At 36.3% G+C, this 12,953-nt stretch overlaps 1 long non-coding RNA gene across 1 annotated transcript; it reads left to right on the top strand.

The window, feature by feature from the left end:
- Nucleotides 1-5,847: 5,847 nt before the first annotated feature.
- Nucleotides 5,848-7,323, top strand: LOC124173523. Its single transcript, XR_006868593.1, has 3 exons — nucleotides 5,848-5,938; nucleotides 6,036-6,115; nucleotides 7,240-7,323. It is a non-coding gene; the product is annotated as an uncharacterized LOC124173523 (long non-coding RNA).
- The last annotated feature ends 5,630 nt before the right edge of the window (nucleotides 7,324-12,953 follow it).

The following is a 12,953-nucleotide window of genomic DNA, read 5'->3' on the forward strand; positions in this document are numbered from 1 at the left end:
GTCATCAAGTAAACATTTAGCGCGATTAATTGAAGAGTTACACAAATATTATAATAACTTATCAAATGGAGAGTTACAAATACAATAATAATTGAGCGAGAAATATTGATGCATTTTTTTCTTTTTGTATCCTTTGCTTTATTTAATTATTCATATTAAACTCGATGACATATAATTTTTATTCATGCAATGGCCTCATTACTTTTTTCCTATTTTCTAACCAGTTTCTGTTTGCAGTGTACATCACCTTTGTACGAATTTATTTTCCCAGAAATTTCAGCCACAGCAATTCTGCGACAATTTGACCTACTTTTCTTCATTCAATCTGAATATGAATGCTTTAGGGTGGTTTCCTATTATTTTTTATTGCCTTAATTGAAAGAGTATTACTCCTCGAGTACGTATTTTACGCATTTTGATTTTAAAATGACATCTATTTTTTGCGATTAAATGAAAAGTGAAAATTTTCAAGCTCGCGAAAACGCGACGGGTAATTATCAATGCCGGAAAATCTCCTTAGTTCTAGTTAGTTCTCCTCTCTCTCTCCTTAGCTCCGTTCTAGTTCACGCTGCCCCAAGTGAGGTGACCTTGGGGCGAGTCTCTGAGCCCTGATACGACGCAGGATGCTAGCAGAATCCTAGAGTACCCTGTTAGCTGGTAGCGCTTGGCTTAAATAAGGATTATTAATACCTTATCAAACGAGGAAAACTTTCCGACCTTAGCCAGTTTTAATAGGTGATTATTAAGACATGTTTCCCTGAGCTCTGTGCCTCACGCATGCATTGGTAATCTCAGACGATGTAAAACTCCTATCCACTCGTATATAAACTAGGTCCCTGTGACGTCACGTGGAGTGGCATCGCATTCGCACCAATCTGGCTTTTTTCAAATGTGGATAAAAATTGAGCATTTCCATTCCTCCAAACCGATATTTCTAAAACCAAATGATTTGTATATTATGAGTACACTAATGGTGGGTAACGAATCGCAATCAATGCCTTTCGTTTCCTTTGATGAAGGAAACTACCCTATTCAATGTCTGCAGTCAATCGCATTTCAAAGACAGGATTCACAACCTTTTCAATGCAAATAATGTATACTGAAGATAAACACTTCACTCCAATTTATATCGATATCATGTTCTCCGACTCAACTGTATTCTTCTGAGTTTCCCATCCAATCTGCAAATTGGCTGTCTTTTTCTCTCTGAATACAACTTTTTGTAAAGCGTAGGGTATTCTGAAAGCAATTCCGTTTGTTGTTTTCATGCCGTGAAGAAATGTGGATAAGAACTCACGGAACGATTCCAACATGTGTCGCCTTATGCAGTTCACCATAGTTCACAAAAAATAATGGCCGTCATGATACCAGCTCGTGAGGATGGACACCAGTATATCAGTCACTTATTCGGACAAAGATAAAATGGAGATAGTTTGTCTTGCTCAAATGTTTCCCGTCGAACAATGCTTAACGACAAATGGTTCTATAAATACATATTCTACTTGAGTGCAGACATACGTGGTAGTAGTATTTAGTATTTTTAGTATAGTATTTTTTAGTAGTAGTACAGTATTTTCAAAGCCTTTTCTGTTTTTTTTGAAATATCGGCACAATACCCATCCCAAATGATAATGGAATTAATTGAATAGTATCAAAGAAATTAATCTTGATTGTAAATGTGCTTCCAATTATTTCCTTTTCCGAACACATCTTTCTAAGTGCTATCACAAGCAAAGGATATTTTTCCATTACATTCATACAGCGGTCTTTGCAGTACTGCAGTGTTGTAGCAAGGAATATGCCTCAGGGGCAGTTGGAAGTGACCTCCCTAGGAATCAGGGAGTCTGGGAAAATGTCAGGACATATAAATTGCTTTCTGTAGGGCAAGTTCAGTGCAACAATCCGTTCGCAGGAGGAATGTGAAGTCTTTGTCACTTGAGTGCGTTTCGTTAAAAGCGGAATATGGCATACGTCGGGTTTCCCTCCGCACCGTCTTCTCATCTTTCATCTCTATGAATTTCCATTATCATCGGGCAACCGAGTCATAAACGTTACCTTGGAACAGTAGGATAGCCAGGAATTTCGTCCGGCGGCGTCCAGACCAAGAGGAATTTTTTTAAACAGGGTACAAAACAAGGTTTTACACTAATTTTAATATTTTTCATTATTGAAAAAAACTTCATTTTTTAAATTTTTTTGTAAATTAATGGCTTTATAATATTGTTTTCTTTTATGGAGGTGAGTAATTGTGTTCTCATATTTTGGGAGGGGGGGGCTCCGGACCCCTCGGACCTCTTCTGTCTCCACGCCATTGCCTTGGAGACCTCCTATCACAAAATTCAATCTTTCGGGAATGCGTCCCTGCTCTGCTTATCCCCATCGTGTTTATCTCTTATCTTATTTGTATTCTCCTGCTGTCCACCTCTTATCTCCCACTCCAACCGCATTCGTTCTCTCTTGAAAATTCGCGATCGCCTTCTCTAGATGGAATTCTGTGTGCGTGACCATTTACACTTGTCTCCCACCGAACGCGAAAATTGAAATTAAAATGGATTAGAGAGATAACATTGAGTCATTTGGTGATAACGGAAAAAACAATATTTTATTTCTAAACGATCGTGCCTTCGATCACGTACGCATTCGTGAAATATCGAGTTGCGAATTATTCAGATAAAGTAGTTTTTTCCTTGGAACAAGAGTTGTTCTCCCTTTAGTTTTTTTCACCTATCACAGATTGCATGGCAATATAATTTTTGGAATGGATTTTAACTATTTATTGTTCGACTAATCTCTGATTTTTCAGTTGTAGTTTAATATTTTCTTAGAAAGAAACATTTCTATCTGCAAATGGCAATGAATTTCGAAGAAAAAATATTCGCTTAAACGAAAAATAAAGTTGCATTTAAAAGAAAAAAGAAAAAAGTTTGTTCCATAATAAATATGTTAAACATTTGAATATTGAACAAGATAAGAATTTCGAAATTCACCTGCATTCTTTCTCACTCTTACAGCAAAAGGCAAAACTGTTCCCTTTACATTAGCTTACATCACTTGTCCCCATTTTAGTGCTCTCTGTTTTACAATCACTTCCGCGGAAGGAATGAAAAAGTTTCATTTTGTACTCCGCGCGGTATATAACAGGGGCGAATTTTAAAGATCGTCGTCAATATTTCTTGATTTTGTTAACTATAAGCACGATGGCTATAGAATGAGTATGTCACAGCACATCAAATGTATCTTAAACACAAATCAAATGGCAACAAAAGACGAGAGAAGGCGACGGTTGTAGGGAAAGAGCGATCGACTCGCACGGCTTCCCGCAAACAATGGAGGGCTGAGAGGCGAGCGAACAGTCACAGGAGACACCGAGTGTCTATCAAAACAATAGAAGAGCGGAAAAGGCATCTATGAATGGCATTCGGTTCTTCTTCGATACTTGCCTATTTTGGTAAAGATTTTACTGTTTACATTCATGGTATCGAATGGCATGAATATCATAAGATTATATCATTTCAAGTTTAAAAAAATAAATATTTAAGCTAATTTACTTAGATAGTTACAGCCTTGAGTTATTCAATTGTGTTAATCTAGTGTTTACGGATTTTCGGCGGAATTTAGTCATTTTCGCATTTAAAGCTTCAGATGTTAAGGTACCACAACAAAACAATAGTGGGTAATTATCGTTTGCTATGGTAAAAAAGTTGCTATGACTTCGGTAATTTTATTTGTTATAAAGTATCCTTAATTATTAAAATCATACCATACCAGACCATATTATTATATATTATCATAAAATTCCAAGGTGGTGCCAGTAGCAAGGTGGACTCCGTACGCTCATATCATTCATGGAAATAATTCAAGCAAATATGAACACGGTCTAAATTTTATTCCAATAATCATTTGAATGCAGAAAATTTCAGCTTCAGACGGTGAATGATGGTCATTCGCAAGATCATTCGGTAAATCATTCGCATGGTCATTCGATTTAAAACCCACTGAGTAAAACATCCATAGCACTTTCCTGCCGGCGCCTACGAGAGGAAAACTTTTTCCGTCTTACGAGTAGGATAAAATTTGAGACAAAACTCAACATGTGCCCGGCCCCGGTCACTGGGCTATTCATTATGTTTTAATTTAATGATACATTATTTGAGGTCACTAATATAGACCGTCTAACCCCATATTTCCACAAGTTCATGGTGAACTCATTGAGTTACCAGTGTTTTTAAATAAAACATTTCTTTTGAATTTCAATAATTAACTCTTCTGAAAGAATTAATGACATTTATTAAGCATTTCGGATTCTTTAAATGATTTCTTGCATTGATTACAGCAATTTTAGTGAACACAACAGAAAAACTATGATTACCGATCCATAATTAGTATGCATGTACACTGTGCATTGTACAGGTGACTAGGATGCCTTCACAGCATTGCGTTGCGTTGACGCTATGAATGCTCTAGCCCCATCGGCAAATATTGCCCTAGACAGCTCTGAATTGCGAAAACAAATGAAATGCGAGAGTCGTCGGTACCTAAAAATTGGCCCGGGAACAAGTCGATTCATGATTTCGATAATCGCGCAATACGAATGTTGTTTTTAAATTTTCGCGCCACATCATTCCTCAAAATTTTTTTCCTAGATGTTCATTGCGTTAAAATTAAATTTGGCGATTATATAGTCATAGGCGGATCCAGAGGGGGGGCAAGGGGGCACGTGCCCCCCCCAGACCCTCAAAAATATGCAAGATTTTTAATACGGTCCCATTATCATTGCGTTCGTTTTGTATTACGAGGTATCCTTGTGCCCCACCCAGAACAAAATCCTGGATATGGCCTTGCTTGTGCCCCTCCCAGAAAAAAATCCTGGATCCGCCCCTGTATATAGTCGTTAATCGTATCATCAGTGATAGCACTTGTCTATGCAATAATAGAGCTATATTTATTTCCTTAATCCAACTACATGAAAAATAGATAATTACGTAGAGAGAGTGAAAATGAGTAACGTGGAATGGCATCAGAAAAATTTATTTGTGATCGTCGTTGCAAAACAGCTAGGCGTAGCCAAGTTACCCAAATAGTTTCAACTTGAGCAATCATGAGGGTACAGTTATATTATATAAATTGATATTAAAACGACCGTAGTCACTAGCAGGGAAGTCTCAAAACTGTACTGTATTTGGCGATACCGATAACGGATGCATGTTATGCTAATCTACGGTCCTCAGTGACTGTAATCTATGTTAGAGTTTAACATCTGTCTTTTGTTGAGAAAATGTTCGAGTTAGAAAAAAATACAAATTAATATTAAATAATGAAACTTATAGCATTCATCACTCCCATTTCAGCTACTCCTGCATATCTACCTTCAGCACATCCAAGCTTCCCATAAACGACAACCAATGCGAAATCGCCTGCGCACTGCTGCCTAAAAGCGGACAAAATCCAACGCGAACACATTTTTCTGCGACGGCGCAGCGAGCTAGCGAAATTACGTCATCAATCTTCAAAGACGGATTTCAATTTCTCAGTTGCCAAGCCGCACCTTCTATGGAGTAATTGGGAAGCTCCGATTCCTTCATCTTCATCTCGTGATCCAATGTATAAAAAATCTCGCAAAAGATCACAACCAATCCGAAGAAAAAAACGTTAAAAGTGATATCTATCCATCATATTTACTAATTCCAGTCGAAAGAATCACAATTATGTTCTCCCGAGCGTTGACTGGCACCATCGTTCATTGGCAATCCCTTCGCCTCCATTTTTTATAAGGCATTTAAGATTAGATAAGCCCGCTGTCTTGGGTATAAAGTCTCTTCCTGAGCCACAGGACGAGCATATCTCGTTCGTGTTGCGTCTGGGGAACTGATCCGCCATCTTGTGGTTCAAGTCCTGTTATCTTACAAGTATTTGTCCATCGTATTGGATTAAAATTTCTGTAAGTTTAAAAAAGGCATTGACAGAAGAGGTTTGCTTCATGAGAGTGAAATAATTTTCTCATGACAGTAACAGAAGTAATTTACTTGACGTTTCAGGATTGCCGTTTCTGCTTTGGGAATAGGAGAGCCGAGGAAGGAGCAAATACCGATATCTAACGGGTTGCCTTTTCTGTTGGGTAAGTAATTTCTAACGCATTTAATCTCAAAAAATTTTCAAATTATGCGAAATAGCGTGATAGCCTTTTTTATATAAGAATGCCTTTCAAATACAAGATTAAATCTAATAAAATCGATTAACAGAGTTTGAAGGTAATTTATGATAAGAATGTTGAGCAAATGTTTCATGTGTTATATCTATAGAAAGTTTTTTGCCACCGTGTATTACATACTTGTTCGAAGGTTAACAGACTTAATGCGGTATTTCAAAACTCTATTTAAACGAAATATTGATTTTTTATTCATGGGACAAGAAGTAAATGCAACGTTAGTAAAAATAGCTTGTGGGCGGTCTGGACCATCTTACCCTGAGATCTTAATTAGTCAATTGTTTTTCCCTTTTGTGTCAGATGGAGTTTCGATTTATACAGGCAATATAAACAAATAAGTACCTATTTATAATTTTTTACTACCGTTTATGTTTTTTCACAACTAACTGCAGTTATTTGATAAAAATTTCTTTGGTTTTGATTTAAATCGTTGACCTAAAGAAGATGCGTTTGCAGTTCTTGGGCATTTGTTCGCTTCACTGTTTGAATGTGAGCACAATGCCTATCAGCTTTCGTATCTGGATTGACCGTGGGGGTAGAATCTAGCCAGTGTGTGTTCAGCTTAGAATCCATTACATTCATCTTCATCTCGTGATCCCATTTCTCAATAATCTCGCAAAAAATCGCAATCTATCCAAATATAAATCGTAAAAAGTGATATATGTCCTTCTAATCCATTAAGTTCAGTCGAGGGGATTGTAATTACTTTCGTCCAAGCGATGACTGGCAGTGTCGTGAATTGGCAATCCCTACACTTCAATTTTTAATGAGGCACTATAGATTAGATAAACTCATTCTCTGTGGGTGTAAAGGCCTCTTCCTAAGCCGCAGGATGAGTAGATCTCAAGCGAAGAGCATGTGACACATTGATACGCCATTTCTTCTTCAAAACCTGTTTTCTTTAAGTATTTGTCCATTATTTGGGATTGAGATTCCTGTAAGTTTAGAAAAGGCATTGAAGGAAGAGGTCTGCTTCATAGGAGTATAATAATTTTCTCATTTCAGTAACAGAAGTAATTTATTTGATGTTTCAGGATTGCCTTCTTTTCATTGGGAATAGGAGAGCCGAGGAAGGAGTGAATACCGATATCAAAGGAGTTGTCTATTCTATTGGGTAAGTAATTGCTAACGCATTTAATCTATGCTTTTTCTTATAAATTACCAATTACTGTTGGTTGCCTTCCTTAAAATAAGCATGCCATTCAAGTGCAAGATTTTATCTAATACAATCGACCAACTGAGTTTGAACGTAATGTATGGTAAGAATGGATAGTAATTATTTCTCTTGTATTATCCAAAAAACGTTTGTTGCCACAGTTTACCTCGTACTTATTCCATAGCTGAAAAACACTACTAAAAAACCTATTTCAAATGAAATCCACCAATTTCTTTTCCACGAGATGTAGTCCTACCGCAAAATAATATGTACGAAATAGCGATTTAACAACCTCAATCAGAGGCCGGCATAAGGCAGTTCTTATGAACTGATTATTTACTGCTATTGATTAAAGTGAATGGTATTCTTTGCAGAATGATGGGAGACCACGCAGCTGGAAGCCCGAATAGACTTTTTTGAATAAATATTCTTCGTTGACATTCGAAGCATTTGTTCCCTTCCGTTCGACAAATTTACCGCACATTTTAAGTACATTGACAGAACACATCTTTAGGTACCCGACTAGGTGGGGTCACAAATTATGAAAATAGGCAGAAGTGAATTTGGTTTATAATATCATAATGTAAAAAATACAAAAGTCAAATTTGTGCCTGCAAATACCTAAATTAATTTTGTTGGGACAACTCTTCTTGTGCACTTTCATTCTCAGCACAATGCTATAAAATATGAGTAAATTGGTAACTGGCATTTAAATATTTGTACAGTCAAACTGAGCTCCTACCAAGCTTGTATCGCCACATCCAATGAAATACTGAAAGACAAATTTTATGAAAACCATTGAATTTTAATGCTTAAATCCCTCTCTGAAATCTGAAATGGGTTAGATTTATTCAGTTATAAGTAAAAAAATTATCTCTGACGTTCTCAGAGATAATGTTCAATAAATTGTACGCGATTTGTAAATCTATTTCCCATATTGTCTAAAAGTGAACACACATAGCTCAGTGCTTCAACTTACGAAGGATATTTTTTTCCATCGTTTCTCTAAAGCAGCGTTTGCGATAGATAATGTTGGGAGTCATTTCCTCCGAAGTGGCAAATACAGGTGAAGGCAGAGTCAATGTGATGCGTAGATAAGGTAACGCAAATGGAGAGATTAGCGGCCTCAATGCTTCTCCATTTATCTTTGGACGCTGAGTTTAGCCACGAGAGTTGAAATACTTGCAGAGCGATAAGAATTTTGAAGATAGGCTCGAATATCATCCTCAACGACTTCTTACGATCCAAAAACGTAATCAAAACTTTAATTAATGCTTCATGTTTGCTTCAGAGATACGTCCCATTAGCTTCTCCAATGTAATTAAGATTTGATAACGGAAAAGGCTCTTTTATACTCCTTTTATCACGACACAGAACATGAACTCTTCCATCAGTCACAGCTAGGATAAAAAATTACGGATTATCGTCTGGAGGAGTATATAATTACGACTCTCCGAGTTCGATATTTTTTCGGTGCATTTCCAACTCTGCAAACGCAAGCGGTAATTTATCAATTACTAAATAGCTTTTTTTCTATGAAGGTTGATGTATGGTTAATCCGGCGTTAAGCTTACTTTAAGATTAATTAATAGCTTTTCTATATGCCTGATCCTAAAGGATATTGAAAGCTACCGCTAGATATTGAGACGCTAGGTATTGACCAATCGCTAGGAGCCACTCCAGATTAGGAAAGTGTAAAAAATCGTTTAATTCGAGGAACCAAATGAGTCTTAACGTTTTTTTAGAAGTATCATTTGACAGAAAAATACCAAAAAATACGTATTCAGACATGTAATTTCTGCAGAATGCAAGTCATTTTTGCCAAATATGCGCGTTTAGCTATTGCCACTGTCAATGATGACAATAAAATGACATTTTGTCGGAGTTAGACGTAAAAAATGGAACTTGCCTAAAATTTCCCGATAAAGAGTTATTTTTAGCGTCACAACCGTCTTCAAATATGGTTATTAAGTTTTATGTAGCGCGTTTAATTGAAGAGTTACACAAATATTATAATAAATTATTAAATGGAGAGTTGCAAATACAATAATAATTGAGCGAGAAATATTGATGTATTTTGTCTTTTTGTAATCTTTGCTTTATTTAAATATTCACATCAACTCGATGACACATTATTTTTACTAGTACAATGGTCTCATTACTCTTCTCCTATTTTCTAACCAGTTTCTGTTTTCAGTGTACGTTACCTCTGTATGAATTTATTTTCCCAGAAATTTTAGCCACAGCAATTCTGCGACAATTTGACCTACTTTTCTTCATTCAATCTGAATGTCAATGCAAAAGGTTGGTTTACTATCATTTGTTTTCCTTAATTGAAAGGGTATTACTCCTCGAATACGTATTTTACGCATTTATATTTTAAAATGACATCTATTTTTCGTGATTAAATGAAAAGTGAAAAGTTTTAAGCGCGCGAAAACGCGACGGGTAACTATGAATTCCGGGAAGCTCCGTGTGACGTCATTCTGGTTCCCGCTGCCGCAAGTGAGGTGACTTTTGGGCTAGGCTTTGAGCGCTGATACGACGCAAGATGCTAGCGGGTTGCAGGGTACCCTGCTAGCTGGTTGCGCTTGGCTTAAATAAGGATTATTAATACCGTATCAAACGAAGAAAACTTTCCGACCTTAGACAGTTTTAATAAGTGATTATTAAGACATGTTTCCCTGAGCTCTGTGCCTCATGCATGCATTGGTATTATCAGACGATGTATTACTCCTATCTACTCGTATAGAAACTAGGTCCCTGTGACGTCACGTGGAGTGGCATCACATGGGCGCCAATCTGGCCTTTTTCAAATGAGGAAAAAAAATTGACCATTGCCATTTGTCTAAACCGGTATTTCTTAAACCAAATAATTTGTATATAATGAATACACTAATGGTGGGTAACGAATCGCAATCAACGCCTTTCGTTTTCTTTGATGAAATAAACTACCTTCTTCAATGTCTGCAGTCAATATCATTTCAAAGAAACGATTCGAAGCCTTTTCAATGCAACTAATATGTACTGAATATGAGCACTTCACTCCTATTTATATCGATATTATGTCCTCCAACTCAACTGTATTTTTCTGAGTTACCCATCCAATCTGAAACTTTGCTGTCTTTTTCTCTCTGAATACAACTTTTTTGTATTGTGTAGGGTATTTTGAAATCCATTCCGTTTGCTGTTGTCAAGAAGAAATGTGCTATGCCGTGAAGAATTGTGAATAGGAACTCACAGAATGATATTAACATGCATCGCCTTATACAGTTCACTATAGTTCACAAAAAAGTAACGGCCGTCATGATACGAGCTCGTGAGGATAGACACCAGTATATCAGTCACTTATTCGGACAAAGATAAAATGGAAATGGTTTGTCTTGTTCAAATTTTTCCCGTCAAACAATTTTTAACGACAAATAGTTCCATAAATACATATTTCCCTTGAGCGATATTGGCATAATATATTTCATTGGGATCCCTTTTTCCCAATGCACAACAATACACACACAAATTTTTTGCCACAGTATACATCGTACTTATTCCATATCTGAAAAACACTACCACGAAAATCTATTTCAAATGAAATCCACCAATTTCTTTTTCACGAGACGTAGTCCTATCGCAAAATAATATGTTCGTATTAGCTATTTAACTACCTAAATCAGAGGGCGGCATTAGTCAGTTCTTATGAGCTGATTATTTACTGCTGTGTTGTTTAAAATGATGTCAAAATCTATGAGATACTCTCATCTTACCATCGAGAATATCTAAAATCTCATTTTTCAAACAACAAGTGATTAAATACATGTTTCAGTAAGGCCATGTATTTCTATAAAAGTTGGAAAATGTTCAAGATGCGGTCTCACTGATTCTTGATACATAAAACTTATTTCCATATTCTGCATAATTTGCCAGAGAAAATATGCAAGGAAAGTAAAATAAAGAGAAGCAGGTCCTGAAAAGGCATTAATCCCCAATTTACTGTTTAATTTTTTTTGAGATGCAGACACAACTTAATTTTTCTAACAACTAAAACAAAACAGTACCAATAGTCGTAGTTACTAGTGTAAAATTCAATAACGTAGAAAATCTTTGCTGGCGTGTGCATGAACAACTGAAATTATTCAAGGTCCGCAAGATATAGAATTTATGAATTTTAATTTATGTCCTGATTACGCGATGAATACCATATGTATATTATATATTCCGTACGGCATTTTTATATTATTCTATGTCGCTATTCGTGTGAAATTGTGTTTTTTTCCGTCCGTCGTTTCGCCATCAGTTCATTGATGTGAATGATTTTCAAATGATGGACATTTGATGTTATTTCTGCTCATATTATAGAAGTGCCAAGAATGGAAAAATTTTTCTTACACATAAATCCCTTAATGAATACTCTAAATCGATAGAATGATGTAGGGAAGTGCTGAAAGTTTGGGATCCATTTCTCATTACTCTGGATGTTTGTCGGCCTGGTCGTAAGAAACCCATAACAAGCTTACTTGATAAGCGCCTTCCGTATTTCTTCCTTTCACCTTATCTCAATGGGTATTAATGCGCTAGCTGGGATGCAGTAAGCACAATCCCAAATACCCTGAAAACAATACTCTGACTTTTAAAGTTAAAGATACGATCTTCAGCAAGCTACGCTTCAAGGTAAAGTGATGGGAGTATAATTCTAAAAGTGGATAAGACTTTTTAGAAATCTCCGTTACCATGGGGTGAGGTCCAAAGAACGCTAAATTCGCTACAGTGCGCTCTCGATGGAAGTACTGCAGAGCACCGGTCGACAGGCGATATGTTCGCTACGAGAATTTCTTTCCGAAGCGGTCAAGAGCGAAGTCAAAATGGCGGAATGAAAAAGGTCAGGCTAGGTGGATTATGACATGGAGGAGATTGTTTCAATTGCGACTTGAGGCGATCAAGGTCATTGAATATTAGTGGTTGTGGTGGATTATAATTAGAATAAACTTCATTTGGAAGATCGTGGTTCCACAAAGTAAAACAAGAAACTTGAGACTATATTTCTCACACCTACCCCCCCCCATACCTCTTCCTTTATAAACTCATTACCTTACTAAAGAGAAAAGTGGGTGATCTACAGTTTAACAACTTGTAATATGTTCACTTATTATGACTAGCGACTATTATAAAACTTTAATCCGTTGTCTTTATTTCATATATCTTATTTTCCTTCATGTTTTAATTTATGGCATGAGATGATGTGTCTAAATATGTTCTTATCATTGTTTCTACTACTACATGTCCCTCTTCATAATTATGTTGCCTTCTGTATGTAAAGGATGCTTCCAGAGGCATTTGAGTTTGTTTTGGGGGAGAAAGTAGAATGTGCACGGAGAGATATTGCTTGCTTTATTATCATATAAATCATAGTTAAATTAATATATTACCTGTGAAAGCCATGGTCTTATTATAATTGGGATTATGAACAACATACGACAATTATTGTACCAAAATATTCTCTTTATTGTTAATATGATATTTTATGATTAATACTCAAACCAACACAAACGCAATGATAACCATATTAAAAAACTTGTCTTTTTTTAAAGAATCAGGGGG

Source organism: Ischnura elegans, unplaced genomic scaffold (assembly GCF_921293095.1).
Source record: "Ischnura elegans unplaced genomic scaffold, ioIscEleg1.1, whole genome shotgun sequence".
Classification (NCBI taxonomy): domain Eukaryota; kingdom Metazoa; phylum Arthropoda; class Insecta; order Odonata; family Coenagrionidae; genus Ischnura; species Ischnura elegans.